The sequence below is a fragment of the Typopeltis vanoorti genome, chromosome 21, assembly GCF_054136105.1.
Source record: "Typopeltis vanoorti isolate ZY-2024b chromosome 21, IOZ_Tvanoo_1.0, whole genome shotgun sequence".
In the NCBI taxonomy this organism is placed as follows: domain Eukaryota; kingdom Metazoa; phylum Arthropoda; class Arachnida; order Uropygi; family Thelyphonidae; genus Typopeltis; species Typopeltis vanoorti.
The window spans coordinates 29,599,118-29,618,295 of NC_143569.1; the positions used below are offsets into that span (position 1 = coordinate 29,599,118).

The 19,178-nt window shown below is 34.9% G+C and overlaps 1 protein-coding gene across 1 annotated transcript in view; it reads left to right on the plus strand.

The window, feature by feature from the left end:
* Positions 1-4,229: 4,229 nt before the first annotated feature.
* LOC150094691 (uncharacterized) overlaps positions 4,230-19,178 on the plus strand; it is a 326,662-nt gene continuing 311,713 nt past the window's right edge. Inside the window, exon 1 of the mRNA XM_090411634.1 lies at positions 4,230-4,327. The gene's annotated coding sequence lies outside the window, so the exon portion shown is untranslated. The remainder of the gene's footprint in view (positions 4,328-19,178) is intronic.

The following is a 19,178-nucleotide window of genomic DNA, read 5'->3' on the forward strand; positions in this document are numbered from 1 at the left end:
GAAACGGACTTCTGTAATAAATAAAAAAGAAGAATTTGACCAAGTCAGTCATTTTGTATTTAATACTGTTGTCTACAACACGCATACAAAGATACTGACCGATGATTCATTGAAAAATAAATTCAGTTTATGAGTTCATCAAAATTTATGATGAAGTTATTTAAGGATTTAAACAGTATTAATTTTTAACTATACATAGACTAATAATAATAAATAAAATAAAACAGAACTGTTGGTGAAATTAAAGCACGCACATATACTTTAAATTGTAATGTATGCAGCGATCACTCAATTGTTCAGTATATCTCTGAGAGACCTATTTGGGACTGACCTGTAGCTGCCATGTCGAGTAAAAAAAGAATGCGAATGTTTTTTTTTTTTATGGTGGAGAGTGGAATTCATTATCTGAATACGTTGATGCTGGAAGTCTGAATGAACTCAAAAATTATCATGAAAAATATATTGCAAACAGAAAACAGAGCAGACCTTTCACAGTCGGACTATTTTGTTGTGATACACATACCGGCCATTGAATTAGAAATCTTTATACAGATGTGGGTAAACATCTCACGCAGCGTATATGCAAAATACTTAACTACGTGTTCTATGCAACTATTTAAGAATGCTTCTGATCAGTAATCGTCAATAGTGTCAATCACAACGGGGAAAAAAGGGATCTTTCGGAATAAGGGCTTATTTTGGGTGCCCATCTGACTGGAGCGATGATTTTGAAAACAGCAGAACTGATTGGGTTCTCAAATGTAAGATATCCCTGGTGTTTAATCAGTGGAAAAATAACCGCATTGCTTGTCTAAGAGGCGTAACTGTGGTCCTAATAGATAGTCTGTCGGAAACGAGATCGCCGTTTTGAGAAGGCTTATACACAACTTCTTGTGTGCAGCATTTAATGAAGGCTGTTTCCGACACATATCTCACGAACTATGCGCAGAAAATTGAGGTTGTGGAAGCCGCTAAACGAAATCCAACACGAAATTAAAAGTTTCTAATTCTGTAGCAGGTATGTGTACTAGAAATAAAAGAAACGGATGACTTACATTATATAGAATTGTAATGGTATAATTGTTCACCTTTGTAACGCATCTTCTGCAATTAAAAATTAACAGGAAATATTCTATAAAAGCACCAAAATAGCTTTAGTAAAATAACAAGTTAAAAAACGTCAACCAAAAACTAATGTAAAAAATAAAAGATATAATATATAAATAAATTAGAAAAGATGATTAGCAGATTGAAGAAATACCAGCTCCCATAAAGGAGATAAATGTAGGCCATCATATCTATTTAAGTTTGGACAATGTGTGTACTAACACTTCACAAGTTTCCTTATAAAGATGTTCCATAAGAAATCTGCTCTTATGTAGAATTTGTTTTATATCTGTTTTTAGTCGGAACAGTATGTTCAAGAAGGCTAAATTGTTCATGATCAAGGGATTCGATGTTTCTCATGATGGACAAAGGCAGATCTTCCAGATTGTTCAAAATAAGTCAAACCAAAAGAGCAAGGAATCCAGTCTTCTTGCGAATAGAAAAAAAAAAAAAAAAGGCGGAGATTTTTACAAGACGTTCAAATATTCCTTTAACGTAGGGAAGTGGAATTCGAGTAATTTCTTCTTGAACAGAATCGGTAGGAATCCCATAGCAGCTGAAAGTAAAGTAAATTTGTTAGTAACGACTTCAGAGAAACCATTTTTCAATAAGGTTGGATGTAATGCAATTCTTTATATAGCAAGTCACCTGTAGACCATAAAGCATGGGCATGATGTATGAAGGTACTCCTCTCATATTAAGAACTCGTTGAACTTTAGAAATAAAACTGGTAATCTTCGTTTAAGCTCATCTTATATCATGATCAGCGTAGATACGGTGTTGCTCTTCACCAACATTTCTTTATCAGATACCATTAAATTACTCAAGCAGGATTTTTCTTGCGATATTAACTTTATTGATTTTGTTATTCGCTCTGTATGTTTTACCATTCAAAATAAATTATACCAACAATTTGACAATGAGAAGTAGGCTTTTACCCAAATTTATTAACTACTTGATCAAATACTTTCTCATCAATGATATGTATCTCATAAACTATCAACATATTAATACAAATATGTCGACAACATCTTTACAATTCGGAATGGTTCTTCGGATCTAGAAAATTTTGAATCCAAAATAAATACAGTTCAATCCAGAATGCGATTCACGTTAGAAAAAGAAGAAACAACTAATTAGCCTTTTTTTAATCTGTTAATTCTTCGCTAACTGGTTGGTGTTCCCAATTCTCGGTGTTTAGGAAGATAACTCACACAGGCCTTTATATTAATGCAAAGTCATCGTCATCATCCTATTCAAAAATAAGGTACTATTATGATCGTGATACATTCATCGTGCCAATAATGTTTTACAGATAACTTACTTTTGACGCAGTGAATTATAAATGATTCACTGCGTCAAATCAACCTTCTTGGTTTCCGTGATGACGCCTTTATAAATACAGCTTTCAACATCAGTAGGATTCCTACTTCTGCTCAAGAAGAAAGCATTCGTATTCCACAGCTCCGTGTTAAAAGAATATCTGAAAGTAGGTACGAAAATTTTAAAGCCTCTACCTGACATTTCGTCCTATCAGAAAAATCTCCACTCTTCTCTCTTCACCAACAGACAAAGCTACCTCCACTTAATTTTCCAGATGTCAGCCAGACTCCTGACATTCTTTCTTCAAAATATTTTGAAAAATCTGATGATTGAAAAGTTATATCTAATTTAGTTTATTTTGCATCAAGACACTTTATGTGATATATGCTATGTTTCAAAATTTATAAAGGTACCCTCCCAAAGTTATTCTGAATATCATATACTTGCAACCCACATGATACTAACAAAAGTATGCAACTACACTCCCGTTAAGGGACTGTAGTTGTTTCCTTAGTAAAAATGGGATTCTTATACGCTACGATATTAGTCATTATTCAGTTCGTGATTGCAGCACTGTACGAGTATACAGCATTTGAGACCAACAATGACAGTATGATGGAAATGAGATGGAAAGGAACTCAAGACATAGTATCAGTGACTTCTCTCAACCAGAAGCTTAGCGTGCATTTTTTTTTTTTTAATGATTTTTCCTGATAATTATGGCTGGTAATTTAGCCAACGAACAACGAAAGTGGATAATAAAATAATACTGGAAGACAGAGAATGTTTAAAAAGTTCTACAGAAATGGGGCGAAACTTTTGATACCCTCCCCAACACACACACACACACACACACACACACACACACACACACACACACACACATCAAGTAGGCTAACAATTTACAGAATACGCGATAAATTTGATCAGACTGGGCCCATCTGCAATGTGCGAAAGTGCGATCGACCTGTCAGTGTTACTACCCCTGAAAATGAAATGTTTGTTGCTCTTGCATTTATTCAAATCCCATAAAAATAAAAGAAAGACTTCTAAGTGAGTTAGGCATTCCCCACAGATCTTTGGGTGCAACATTTAGGTATGAAAATATATCGGCCAAGATTAATGCATGGATTATTAGAGGAGGATCGTTTTTAATCATCAGCATGTTTTTTTTTTCTTTTCTTTCATAGTTACCTTGTTGTAATATTAAACAATAAACGCAACTAGTCTCTACAGTGACATGAATTCCTGGATGCTTATTCTAGAAAAGCGACGCCTATTTCTCTGTCACATATGAGGTGATTATGCTGTTAAATAACAATGATTTATTATAAATAATAAATTAAATATAATTAGTTACAATTAAAATGTTTAAATAAATATTATAAAAAATATTTTATTATTATATTTATTAAGACGACGTAATTTGTTTCAATTTCTGAAACTACGTTGTCCTTCATCATAAATAAATAAATAATATTGATTTCATTATAAATAAATACTATTTACTTAATTATTTATGATGAAAATTATTATTATTATTGTTATTATTCGGTTGGTATTTTTGATTCCTTTTTGAGATGTCACAAGTTTCTGTGAACAGCACAAAAATTTTTCTGCCACCAGAGGACCAATTCCGGCTACATTTGGGCATACGTATTATTACTTTCCATAGAATGTGGTTATTTTGATGTGAGTTGTAAATATTTTCCATTTTATGTTTTGTTGTTCGTTCGTTTACGCAGTAGGAAATAAGCATTGATTGTGATAATAAGTTTTAGACTGTCATGTCATCTCGAGTTATAGAAGTATCGGAAACCAAGTTTTCGAATATTAGTCATTCAGAATGACGCCACCTGTATCACAGATTTCGAAAACACTTCAAGATACTGACAAGGTATGATTCTCTCTAAATAATTACGGTAATTCTCACTATAAACAGCATAATGCATTTACTGCTTTTATTATTATTATTGTTCTGTATTATCATTGGCTTCCTTATATACATATACAGAGCTCGACAAATTAGAAAAAAATATCTCACTCGTCACTCAAAAAATGTACCCGTACAAGACTCCCATTTTTTAATGATATGTCACAATAAACCAATAGTAGTTCCATAAAGCGATTAACTGTGCTGTATTGTCTTAAAGTTAAAATATTTTCCTAGAAAGTTATATTTGTTAAACAAAAAATATTCAGTTGTTTTCCAGTTTGCAGCTACTCTTCACGTGCGAGTCTCTCTCTCTTTCTCTCTCTCTCTATATATATAGATAGATAGATAGATATCTGAAAAAAAAAAAATAAATATATATATATATATATATAGAAAAAGTTAGGTATGTCATGAATGCACAAAATATATGTATATAATAGTCTGCTTTATCATTTACTGCCATAAAGTATACACAAATCTATTATTAAAAAAAAAAGTTAAAATTTATCAAAACTTACGCACACAAACATTTACAGACCGTACATGGCGCCATTCGCAGTGAGGGAAATGTAAACAAACGTAAAGATGCAGTATTAAGTTATAACTGCATAAAATTAGCTGTTATTAATTAGTTAAATTTAATTAATTAGAATAAAAAAAAAATTTATGATGATTCAATCATTAGCGTATAGGCTAGGCTACTACCGTGAAGCAATCCTATGGATATTACACAAGGCTAACATAAAGCAATCAGATTGCTGCTGCTTCGTTATCAGTGCACGAATCATTGCATTATACCTGTAAATAAATATGAATTTCTTTTTCATATTATATTTTCATTCTTGATGTCCTAGTGTTAGTAATAACATGTACAGTGTTTTTTTTTTTTTTTTGTTATCTTATAAGACTATTGATGTAGGTACTGACAGACAGACGACGTAAAATTACGGTATCGATAAATAACTTACTATAAATGTATTTTCTTCCTTGTGATTTTCTTAATAACATTTTCTTTTCTCTAGCTTATTTTATTGTAAGACTACAGTATATAATACATTGTAGTATACAAAATATGTGTTAATCGACTGTTTATATTATCGGTCAACAGTAGGCTGTTAGTAGTTTAGTGTTTGTGCAGTCAAAAATTATACATGGAAGAATGCGAGGGGAACTGCACCCGCTTTGTTGAAGCTACATCTATCTCTCATTCTGAGATTTTTTATTTAATAAGGTCAAAGCACCTTATGGTAACTTGTTTTGGTAAAATATTTATAAGTTCTGCATTACTTAAAACTTAGTATTTCTTAGCCTGGCTCCCACTGACGAGACCTCAATAAAGATCGAAGGTAGTGGGTAGTGGCCCCTTGCCTTTAATACATAGCATCATACATATCCTCCAGGAGATGTGCTTTGCATTAAGGATAAATATTAAGAACAGTGATCAGAGCTTACTCTACCTTTACCACGAGTTGCCTTGACTTGCACTACTTTGAGGGTCAGCTAGACTTGCAACACTTGCAAGCGCAAACTTGACTGACTTGTCTGTTTGCTTACTTGGGAAATGGAGTAAAAAACCAGGTTTATATTTAAAATAGCTTGGTATCTTTAACATGTATAATATATGTTAAAGATACGAAGCTATTTTAAACCTGGTTTTTACTCCATTTCCCAAGTAAGCAAACAGACAAATAAGTCAAGTTTGCGCCTGCACGTAATGCAAGTCTAAGTGACCCGTAAAGTAGTGCAAGCCTAGGCAACTCGTGGTAAAGGTCGAATAAGCTCTGATCACTATTCTTAATATTTACCCTTAATGCAAAGCCCATCTCCTTGAGGAGATGTCTGGGAAAATTCCAAGATATCTTATCTCAAAAACATCGCCCAGAATTCCATAGGCAAACCAAAACACCATGTGATATCATAGAGAGACATATGTTTTCCCAGAAATTTCCAAACACATAACATCATGATTGGTTATCTCTAAATACATCCACAATGACATACGCGAACCCAACACACCACGTGATGTCCCTGACAAAAGGGGGGGGGCACCAGCGAAATTCCAAACATTCCAAAATTTATCTTATCACTATCCATCACCCATAATGCCATATGCAAACCATTTACTTATCTACAACTCATTAACAATACACATCCAAGACACTGACGTCGCTTCCCCCTGCACATTCACCCTACCCCTATTTTGGTCATAGTATCCCACCAATCATGCCACGAATCCTTATCCGCTAATATGTACCTTTTCCATTCAAAACAATAACTTCACTTATTTACAACTAACAATACGTCACTTATTTACAACTAGCAAATGACGTCACTTATCTTCATCTGATAATAACAAACATTCACGTCACGATTCCTTATCTTATTTTGATCTTGATCTGGTCAGAAGTCCCCCACCAATCACGACACGAATCCTTATCCACTAATATTACTCCCTTTTCCATTCAAAACAATAACGTGACTTATTTACAACTAACAAATTACATCACTCATTGACAACAACAAATGACGGCGCTTATCTACATCTGAAAGCAGCACACCCCCACGACACGATTCCTTATCTTATCTTGATATGGTCAGAAGTGTCCCACCAATCACGACACGAATCCTTATCTCTATCATCACCCATAATTCCATACGTGAACCAAAACACAAGAACTGACGTCACTGACACATATGTCCCCCAGGGAAATTCATAACATTCCAAACTCATGACGTCACACACACACACATTACGTCATCATCTCAACATCCAATCACGTCACGATTCCTTATCTTATCTTGATCTTGATCAGGTCAGAAGTGACTGGACTACTACTGACCTCTCGGGATGAGTCTTTGACTCCATGGAGATTTTTTATAATAATAATAATAATAATAATAATAATATACAGGGCTTAAAAATTATGCAAACTAACCACTCAGCCAAATATCTCACTAATCAGGTGATCGCCTGGCTGGAGCAGCATGGTCACCTAATATCACAGTCACGTGTTTGCTCTCGTACCTGGTCAATTTATAAGCCTTTGTTAAGTAGGGCTAATTTTTATCTGGGTGTTAACAACAAATTGAAGTAGTATGTTAAGTTTTAGGCTGAAGATGAATTTTATCGCTCGAGACTAGCCTTTGCTTACTGGAATCCCGAAGTGGTTTGAAACAAAATTATCTGTGTTTGGTCTCTAGAGCAAGGTTTTTTTGAATTGTGTAAGAATAAATAAAAGTATAAAAATAAATAAATGTTTAAAACAAACAATAAATGTGAAACAAATAAAGAATATAAAAATGTTTTTTTAAAAAAATAAAAACTAAAAACGCACTATAAAATAAAACTAATTATATATTATTGCGTTTATCAGTCTATGACATATGAAGGGAAAAAACGCATAAATTTTTGCAGTATTACACGACCATTTTTATTTATTTGTTTATTTAGCGTATGGGTAAAAATACAGGATGAGCAAAACTCTACATAGACTCTCAGTTCAGTTTACCAATTCATAGCACTATTTGAGAGTAAGTGGAAGTTCTTGAAGCTTCCTGGGAAGGAGTATGTGGGCAGTCTTCAGTGATATGATGCATAGTTTGCACAGCACCACCAGGCTAAACAGATAGGTCGTGTATCTCTTTATCCTGGCTCAGTATTTTATTAATGAGTATGAACATGTTCACATGATTGCAGTTCTAACAATTATAGTCTTTAAATCGCTCATGAGAAAAAGTCGAACAATTCCTTCTGTACCGTTATAAGCAAACGTTGAGGGTAAAAACATTTCAAATCATAAAAACTCCAATGAAATAAAACCTTATTAGGACTGTCACATTAATACATTAACTATGTGCAGTCACAATAATTACATTAGTGAGTAGTATTTAATGTGTCACATTAAACTCCATTAGTGGTACGGAACAGGCCGTTGAAGTATACACAGCTGCAACCCAGAAAGCAATTGAAAAACATTTAGGTTACGTTTATAGAATTAATATAAAGAAATTATACATTTTAGGTAATAAAGAAACAAACTGCAATAATCTTTCCCATCTTTCCAACTTTTTATATATTCGATCACTGAATACGAAAAAAAAAAAAAAATCAAATTACCGCTGTCCCCAGCTTATCTATTTTAGATCCGCGTGTCATGATTAAGTTGGTTAGTTCGCAGTACGATTATGCGTTCGTCAAGCATCAGAAGAAATATGCGTAACCTATCTTCTTATTGGTCATATTTCATTATAACAAATTAATAATAATCCATAAAACAGGCGTTCCGACATGCCCCAACAGGCGCAATAAAGGAAGAATCGGTATTAGGTTTATAAAATTTGCGATTAAGCGGAAACTCCTCTTTCTGCTTTTTTTTTTTTTTTTTTTTTGCTCGTCAACCAGTAAGTCTTATTCATGATGGACGAGCAGACACGCGCTTCTTCTTCTTCTTCTTTTTTTTTTTTTTTTTTCAATCTGTGTGTGTCTGCCAATATATATATATATATATATCATAATTGATGATTGACCTATTAAAAAAACATAGAGGCATGTATGATATCGGCAAAATATATATATATTAAGCCTTCTGTAAGATTTATCATGATTATTTATTATTTAATTGAATCTCGTCAAGAAAGTAACCAACTAATTGAAGTTTTAACGAAACGGAGCTCTCTACTTGCTACATTCTACTGCAACGTCGTTGACGATATCCTGCTAGGAATTTCCAGAGCAGAGCTAAAAAAAATGATCAAATAAAAATAAAAAGGCTCTCCTTTTAAAACTGAATCTGATAATTAGTTTTGTTCCTTTAATGTTCATTTGTAGGTCACTTCTTGGTTAATTAAATTACACTACCATGTCACCCATACTCTATTTATTCTTCGAACTCTAGGGACACATTCTGATATCGCATTATTTAAGTATATGTTAAACACTTCCCTTGCATTGTCAATGTCCTTTCCATCCAACAACTGATATCATGGGGCAAAACTCAGCATACTCCTCAGGTGATCATAATTTCCTGCTTTGTAATTCAGCATATAACCTTTTCTGAATGGAACATTCATAAAAACGTAGCCAATTCCCAGGTGAGTACCATATGATGACTATCACCGACCGGAGGCAGAATAGTTACATCTTTAACTGAAACTCGCTCTGAAACTATAATCAGATCTAACACCCTTTGACCTGCAGTTCCTTCTATCGCATGCAACTTGAGGAACTTGTGTCGCAACAGCTCAATAAATTCAGTTTCATTCTTTTCATGCGATTTCACAGCTACCCAATCAATATTCGGATAATTAAAGTCCCCCATTATGATTACTCGTTTCACCCATCGTGTTTATTTGCTGATTCCTTTCTTCGTCACTAGCAACCGGTGCACCAGGTATGTAACAACACCCCGCTATGTATTCGAGCTTTAGACTCCACCTTACACCGGATGGCTTCAAACCAGTGGTGTAGCTAGAGCTTTTGCCGCCACTCTCAATACACACCAAAAATACTACAAAAATCAAAACGACGTATAGGGAAATAAATTAAAACACTATGTTTGTTTTTGAAGTAAAACTTTAATTTCAACATTCTAAAATGTTATTTTTCACATACATTATATGAACACAATTATGCATAAAAAATACTTTCTCGTACATAAAGTTTTTTTAAATAATAATAACTGTTTACGGCGTATATTACTATGATATTCATAATGATGATTATTACAGATGGTTGTTTCTTTGCAATTTTACACTCTATATATACAATATCAATGGATATAATCACTCTATATTGCATACTTTTGTTACAGTTATTACATACATTACATACATTTGATTACATATGATACATTACTTACATTTGATTATATATGATACATTACTTACATTTGTTTACATATGATACATACATTACATACATTTGTTTACATATAATACATACATTGGTTTACATGTGATACGTGCATTACATGCATTTGATATGATACATCTTGAATGAGAACTAATTTCTCTGCTTTCATCCTCGAAGCTTATATGTAAGCTTATCTGAGGTTGACACCAGTTGGTTATTATTTATTGGCTGTGTTGGGAAACTACGAAATCCACACACACACGCACGCACGCACGCAAAGTTTCTATGGTATTTTGGGGTGCGTGTTTCTTGTTCATAGTATATCCTTTGAGCTCTTTTCAGCCTATTGTAGTTTGTAAGGTTTCTGTATTCAAAAGGTAATTTGTTTATCATGTCTGGGATGTAGAAGTTTCTCGTGGCCTTTCCGTAGTGATAATTGTATTTATATGTGATATAATTAGTTGTCTGAGGTCTTGTTATATGGTATGTATTTCTGACTGTCCTGTAGTTGGCATCGAAATAATGTTTTAGCAAAGCTGCATAGTGACATAAATGTTTTGCTGTCAGTATTTTGTGTTCTGACATTGCAATCTATATAAGGTCGTTTTTTCTCTTTGTTCCCAAAAGATCAGTTTTATCATTTTGTACCGTAGCGACATTAATCTATTTAATTTGTAGGGTGCACAGAAAGCATACGTTGTTGTAGCGTATCTTAGTATATTTTGGCATAGGGTTTTGTATATTAGCGTTTTTAGGCTTATGGGAACTATGTCTTTTAACCTGTAGAGTTTGCCACTTATTGTTCGGAGTTTGTTGTGTAGATGGTTTATGTGGCTATTCCAGTTCATATCTGCATCGAAGTAAATTCCAAGGTATTGTATTCTTTTAACCGGAGTGATTGTAGTGGTTTTGCTGTTCTGTGTGTTTTTTATGTTGGAAAGTGGATGTTGGATGGTTATATATTTGTTATCAACTGGTCGAGTCAGAGGATTTCTGAATATTATTAATTTTGTCTTTTCTGAGTTTAGGTGTATGGAGTTTTTCGTGAGCCAGTCTATGATCAGATTTATGCCATGTTGCATATTTGTTTGGGCTATGCTTGCGTTATTGTGGATGGATATTATTGCTGTATCGTTCTGCGTATTGGAATATCTTATCTTTGAGTGGTAGCTGATTAATATCGTGCGTGTAAATGTTGAATAGAGTTGGGGAGAGTACAGCTCCCTGTGGTACTCCACAGGTTACTGGTAGCTCTCTGCTTCGGTTTGACCCGATACGTGCGATATGCTTTCTATTTTGAAGGTAGTTTGTAAACCACCTGTGAAGAGGCCCGTCTATTCCAACATGCCTCAGCTTTTCTAACAAGGTTTGATGTGTGAGTGTATCGAATGCTTCAGTTAGATCAATAAAGACTACCATGGCAATTTTGTTTTTGTCTAAGGCGGTATTAATTACGTCTGTAAAGTCTTCCAAGAGAGATGTTGTTCCCTTATTTTGCTGAAAACCATATTGTGTTTTGGGGATAATATGAAAGGTCTCTGTGTATGCTGTGAGTTTCTTCAGTATTATCCGCTCCATAATTTGATTGATAATTGGTAATGTTGCTATGGGTCTGTAATTGCTGATTAAATTTCTTTTTTCATGTTTGTATATGGGTGTGATTATGGCGGTATTTAGCGTACTTGGTATCTGTCCTGTTTTAAATATTTTTATTTATTAATTTTAGTAGGATAGGACTTAAACTAGTTGCATGTTGCTTTATATCTTTAGGTCTTATACCATCAATTCCTGGGCTTTTGTTTGGTTTGATTTGAAGTATTGCAGAGAGAAGTTCTGCTTCTTTTATGGTTGGGAACCATAATGTCTGTTTTGATTGTGGTCCAAGTGGAGGGTCACGTTTCGTGATTGGGGAAATATTTCTGTGCAGTTCTTGGATGGAGTCTGCAAAGTATTGGTTAAAGTCATTTGCTAGTTGTTGGATAGGTTTTACGTCTTTCATGAAGCTGTGTTTTATGGTTTCGGAGGTGGTGATGTTGGGAACACAATCTAGCATCTCATCGATCAGATGCCAGGTTTGTTTCATGTTGTTTTGTCCAGAGGTTATTTTGTCTCTGTAGTAGCTTCTTTTTGCATTTCTAATCTGTGTTGTAAGGCGATTCCTTGTTATCTTATATTCAATTTTTAAAGCTGAATTATTTGGATATCGCTTTAATTCTTTCCATAAAGCGTTCTTTCTGTGTATTTCTAGGATTAAGTTTTGTGTTATCCAAGGATTTTGTGTTGTTTTTGAACGAATTCTGAAAATTTCTTTGTAGCTTTCTTATACATGTATATTTCCTCCAGTGTGAGTTTAATGTTGTTGTATAAGATATCTGCTGAATCTGATGCCAGGTGTTCCCAGTCTGTTTTTCTTATTTCGTGATTGATTATTTCTTCGTCTATTATTGTTTTTTTTTGTCGCTTTTCTTCTGTGGGACATTGCATGGATATTGTCTTGGTGTGCAGGTTTAGAGCGGTGAAGTAATGGTCTGCTACTTTGCACTTTATGACTGATGTAGTGGACCTGTTTGGTGATGCTCGGACGTTTATATGATCTAGACAGGAGGCAGTGATAGTATTTCTAAATATTTCTTCTCTAGTACATGATGTTATTGTTGGTATTAGATTATACATGAATAGCGGGTCTAGGTATTGTACAGTGTTGTCTGGTTTTCGTTTGCAATATTTATGTTTATGTCGCCAATTATCATTAGGTATTCAGTTGAGCATATTTCTGGGCGTGAAAGCCAGCAATTGAGTTCGTGCAAGAATTTTATCATGTTTAGGTTTAGTGGCCTGTAAATAGCATTTAGTATTATGGAACGCTGTCTATTGGCGATATTAGTGATTTCGAGGCAAAGAGTTTCAGCATGCTCAAACTGATAGGCCGTTTCTTTTGCTATTAATTTTTGTTTGATAAATATTAATATTCCATCCCCTCTTTTTGTTTGGAGGCATGATCTAGTGGCCTGTTGTTGGAAGCCTGTAATTTGGAAAGCAGTCGCTTCGTCATTAGTTATGGATACTTCCGTTAGAATCAATATATCAATAATATCAGTGTAATTCCTCAGATAAGCCTGTAACAATAACCAATGTTTTCAGATGCTTCTAATGTTAATATGCAAGATTGAGAGACCTCTCGCTTGTACTGTGTGTTGTTTCCATGCATCAAGCGATTCGAAAGTACAATTACTGATGTATTCTGGTGTAATTACATCTATCTGATAATTCACATTCGTTTTTGTTGTGTTGAGATCTTATTGAACTAAGTTGGAGTCTTTTGTTTCACTCTGGCAACCTATCTATATCTTCCGAGCTTTTTATTTGTATAGAATTTGAAGTCTGTGACTTTCTCAAGAATATTTTGCCGTCTTTGATCCATAATAATTGATACTTTTTTCTGTTTTTTCTTTTCTTGCTTGGTTTAAATGATTCTGATTGAAAGGTGTTAAATACTCAGATAGAAAGATTGGCGTATTGTCTTGCGATGCATTTAAATCCTTGACTACTGGTTTCTTCAGTCTGCTGCCTTTTATGAGATTGTCTCTTGTAGCCTTGTTTGTCAGACGGATTATTACTGGTGCGGGTCGGGGCAAGCCTTATTTTTTGTTCTTCCTGGGAATCCGATTTATGGTCTGAATATCATTATGCTGTAGGGAGATGTCAATTGTATGGCTTAACTTTAAAACTATGTCTCTGAGATTTTTTGTGGATTCAGTTTCTGGAAGACCGTTTATGACAAGGTCTTGTTTATATTGTTGTTGGTTTAAAACTTCGTATTGTAGTTTCAGCGAATTAAATTCTTGATGGAGTTCCGATGTGTCTTTCATCAATTTTTGCTGCCTGTCAGTTAGTGCGTTAATGCTGGTTTTAATGTCTTTTACCGTTAAGACTTCTTGGACTTTTGAATTATTAAATTTAACAATTCATATTCGTTAATTTTTTTGTTATTTGCTTATTCTGTTTATCAAATAGTTCTTGGACACGCTCTACCAAGCTGGTTTTTATATTTTCTAAACCTTTTTCTAGTAATAAATTTACGGAACTCAAATTATAAGACTCACCGGTATTTACTTGTCTGTTCAGTTCATTGTCCGATTCTGCCTTGGGCGTAATCAGTTGAGTCGTGGGTGGCGGCGTTTCTTTTTTCTCTCTGCAGTATAGACATTTCTATTCCTCTCGCTTGGCATTGGATTTGCGTTGCCATGTTGTTTCTGAGGTTCCGGAACATGTAAAGTGAAGATTCCTAAGGCATTTCCTGCAGGTTATATGATTCCGTCGGACGATAATTCCTTCAGGCACTTGTTGCACTTCATGGCTCACCTTTCTTCCCTTGGACAACTGTAAAGATGGCGACGTCCTTTGTTCTGTGCCCGTTAGTGACCACGGTGAACTCTGCTCAACCCTCAGCACACTCAAAATTTGGGTTTCACTTGGCCGATTTCGATGAATTATATATCACTGTCTTCAGCGTGACAAGAAGAGTCATTTTGTGACACGTTTAAATTAACAACAGGAGTTTGAACCACATTAAAGTATGAACCGCATTAAAGTATGAACCGCATTAAAGTAAACCACATTATAATTCTTAATCTGTTTTATTTAGAAAAACTCCTCTTACAACAAGCAACACTTACAGCAATTGTGAGGAAAATTCGCAGTAGTATTATAATATTTGGAAATGAGTTCTCGAGACTATATTTTAGAATTAACTGCAAAAGTTCAAAACGGTTCAACGTGCCTCCCGGGGAGGACCGCTCCCTCTGCCCGAAGACGACTAGTTTCGAAGACGAAACTAGTCGTGCAATCTACTTAATTAAATAGTATTTTTTTTTACTTTAATCTCTTGCCTTTAAGTCATTTAATCTTTTTTTTTTATTTTAAAAAGTCTCTCAGCCGAGTAAATCCTTTATGACACACACACACACACACACATTACATACTGTATATACAGACAGTCTCTCGGTTACGGGGGAAATACGTTCTTGAGAGCGTTTTTTAGGTCGGATTTGTATGTAACTTGGATCCATGATTAACAGCGCATATACGGTAATAATAATAATAATAATAATAATAATAATAATAATAATAACAGTAATACTACCAGTATAATGGCTCATATGTGGCAATAATAATACAGTGTAATACTCTTCTCCCTTCTACGTGTTAAGCCTACTGACCTGTTATAGAGCCATTCTTAAGCCATTCTAAATCATACCCGTCCCGAGGATAAGGTAACTAGTCCTAAGCCTCCCGGTATATTCTATGGCTGTAGCTGCGTTTGTTCACGGGTCAGTTTGCCTGATTGCGGGAGGAAAAACCCTATTTTCCACGCCCAAGACCGGCTAACTTGGCTATGTCTGAGAAATATCCTTAAGCTCCTCACGTCGGCGACGGAAATCGAACCCAGGACACTCCTTTCTCAGGCTTATGGTTGCGAAGCGCATAGCCACTAGGCTAACCGCTAGGACAGTATAATACTATAATAATAATAATATCCATGTGTTGCAATAATAAGTTACAGATGCTATTGTGCTCTTTCTTTTAATTCAAACAAACCGAACATAAAAACAAACTCATACAAAAAGTTTAGATAGGAGAATTTTCAAAAAAAGAATATTAAAGGGTAACACACGCCTAATGTTGCATCAGTGTCTCGCTTACTGGAAGGGACATTTTTGAGGCAAGAAGATAGGCTAACATTAATCGGAAGATGATAATGAAGATGCTGCTGCAGAGGATGGAGTAGATGCTGGAGAATCAGGATTTGATTCTGTTGCTGGAGGGGAGCTTACCACTGAAGTCGGTTTCTTGGAAAAGGTATCTAGGATAGTTTGCACAGTCTTTTGTTCATCATAAATGGTCTTGTAGCAGCAGCTGATGTTCTCACTAACTGCACGATGAACCTTTGTAAATCGCTCAATGTTAGGATCTTGCTTCTCAAACTTAGCAAATCCTGCTTCAATGAGACAAAAAGCTTTAGCTAATTCTTTTGTCGTAAACTTTAACTTTCTTGGCTCTGAATCTTCTGATTTTCGTGTTCTTGTGTTTCTATCTGTTGCTTCTCTATCTCCATAAGGTCTTCATCGGTTAATTCTTGTGAATAGAACTCTAGTAAGTCAATGACATCATTTTCATTGTACAATTGCGGTGCATTGCCACTATCCACCACAGCTTTTCTGGCTTCAGCGATATCTTCTGTGAAGCCACGAAAATCATCACAAAATTGAGGACGAAATTGTTACACCCCCCCCTCTCCCTTTAATTGTCGATTGCTTCACTTCCTCCCAAGAATCAACAATGTTTTTGATGGCATCATAGATGTTATAATTCTTTCAGAACTCTCTCGAGGCTATCATATCATCTTCCATAAGCCCTGACTGCCTGCGGGAATGTACGCCATAGCAGGGGCGACTCGTGCATAGGCACTGCGGAAATGCAGCATCCCCAATTTTTCTCGATATCTAAATATATTTATTAATTTATTTATATTTGCTTGTAATATTTAATTTCATCGTCAGCAATCCTATACAATTCTCTTATTTTGTATAAAAAATAATAAAAATCCATCTTGTAGCACTTATGAGGGCGAAGGACGCTAGCAGAAGGACGCAATAGTGTCATATTGCTACGCGCGCACGCATATGCACGTCATAGTGTGATGCGAGCTATTAGCGCAATGCGGCACTGTCCGTCGCGCAGTTCCACTATTGTTTATATGCAGTTTGCGCCAGTAGTAGAGTGTTCGTAGTGCTTATCGTGTTTACTCCGTCTCTTTAAATATGTGGACATTACAATTAAAGGATTTAAATGTAATGTCCAAAAATTGTAAATCCATTCCTTTAATTAGAATTAAAGGAATGAATTTTATTTTTAATTTTGAATTATGCCAAACTGTACAATTTTATCGATAATAAACAATATTGTTTCATGTTTAATTTTTTTTTTAAATTTTTACCATAATTTTGATATTTTATCCAAACACGTATACACTGTACTTACAGTATGTATATTTCGAAGTTGCATCATCCCCACGATTTCAAGCCACGAGTCGCCACTGGCCGTAAGTAATATGCCTTAAATGCAGAAATGACTCCCTGATCCTTGGCTGTAGTAATGATGTAGTGTTGAGTGGTAAAAATACGACCTTTACATTAGGGTGAAGGTTATCTAAAGATGTTGGATGTCCAGGAGCATTGCCCAGCACAAGCAAAATTTTAAAGGGAATTTTCTTTTCCCAACAATAATGTTCCAGAGCAGGAATAAAACAGTTCAAGAACCAATCTTCAAACATGGCAAGTGTGACGCAGGCCCTTAAATTTGACTTCCAAATAACGGGAAGAACTGCTTTAATAATGCGACGAAGTAGTCTTGGATTTTCGGAGCGGTAAAGCAAAGACTTCAGCTTAAAATCTGATGCATTATTCCCAAGCAATAAGTTTAGTCTGTCCTTTGCTGCTTTATGTCCTGGTGCATTTTTTTCTTCTTTCGAGATGTAAGTTCTTTCAGGGATTTTTTCCAGAATAATTCACTTTCATCTACGTTAAATATTTGTGTGGCAAATAACACCTCCTCTTCAATAATTTTCTTCAACATTTCAGGAAATTCAGTTGCTGCAGCTACATAGTTGCCTCATTTTTGAAATGATTAAATCAACCTTGAGACTAATGAAACTAGCCGCGAGCGTAAAAATGCTGCGCCAACGAACTGATTACGCCATGCGGGTTTGTTTACACGCTCGGAAGAAACTGGTTCCCGAATTATTAATTTAATTATTTAATTATTAATTATCCTTATGGGGAGCCTTGGGAGCCGTTCTTAAGTATGGAATTCCGTAAGCCGAGTCATCCTTAACCCAGGGACCGCCTGTTTATATATATTGCTTTCAATGCTTAAAAAATAAGTAAAGTAAATTACCGCTGACATAAACTAGTAAAAACAAAAATTCTTAATACCATTAAAAGAAAAAATTATCAGAAGTGTTCATTGAATTACTGCTGAGTTGAATAAAGAAGTAGCAGAGATCCTGCAAAAGCTTAAACGTAAACAAGAGGGCGGTATGCTTTGATGTACTGTATAATTAGTCACTTTTGTTCTTAGCAAATCAGAACAAGAGTTCACAGTGATGAATTTTGAAAAAAAGTAAATTACAATTTTAAGATATGAGCACTTAAATGCGATGCTTCATTTTTAAATCTAGTTTAAAAGCAAATAAATAGTAAGCGAAATCTAAGCTCAGAGAAAGCATTTTTGTATGATTATATATATATATATATATATATGCTTGTGTAATATTGTGAGTAGTATACCGGCCACTAGTGACAAGATCAAGATAACATAAGGAATCGTGATATCATTGGCTGATAAGATCATTGACGTCATTGTGTGTGATGCAGTGCTTGACGTCATGAATTTGGAATGTTTGGAATTTTTTGGGGGAACATATGTGTGTGAGGTCACGTTTGTTTTGTTCGGGTATGGGATTGTGGGTGATGGTTAGAGATAAGGTTTTGTGTCGTGATTGGTGGGGCAGTTTAACCGATGGGGGAAACGACATCAGTGTCTTGGATGTGTGTTGTTATCAGATGTAGATAAGTGATGCAATTTGTTAGTTATAAATAAGTGATGTTATTGTTTTGAATGGAAAAGGAAGATATATTAATGGATAAGAATTCGTGCCATGATTGGTGGGACACTTTAAACCAAATAGGGGTAGGGTTAATGGGGAAAGCAACATCAGTGTCATGGATGTGTGTTGTTATGAGATGTAGATAAGTAAATGGTTTGCTATGGGATTGTGGGTGATGGTAGAGATAAGATGGAGTGTGGAATTTTTGGAATTTCACTGGGGGGCCCCCATCTGTCAGTGACATCCTGTTGTGCATTTGGTTTGCGAATGGCATTGTGGGTGATGGTTAGAGA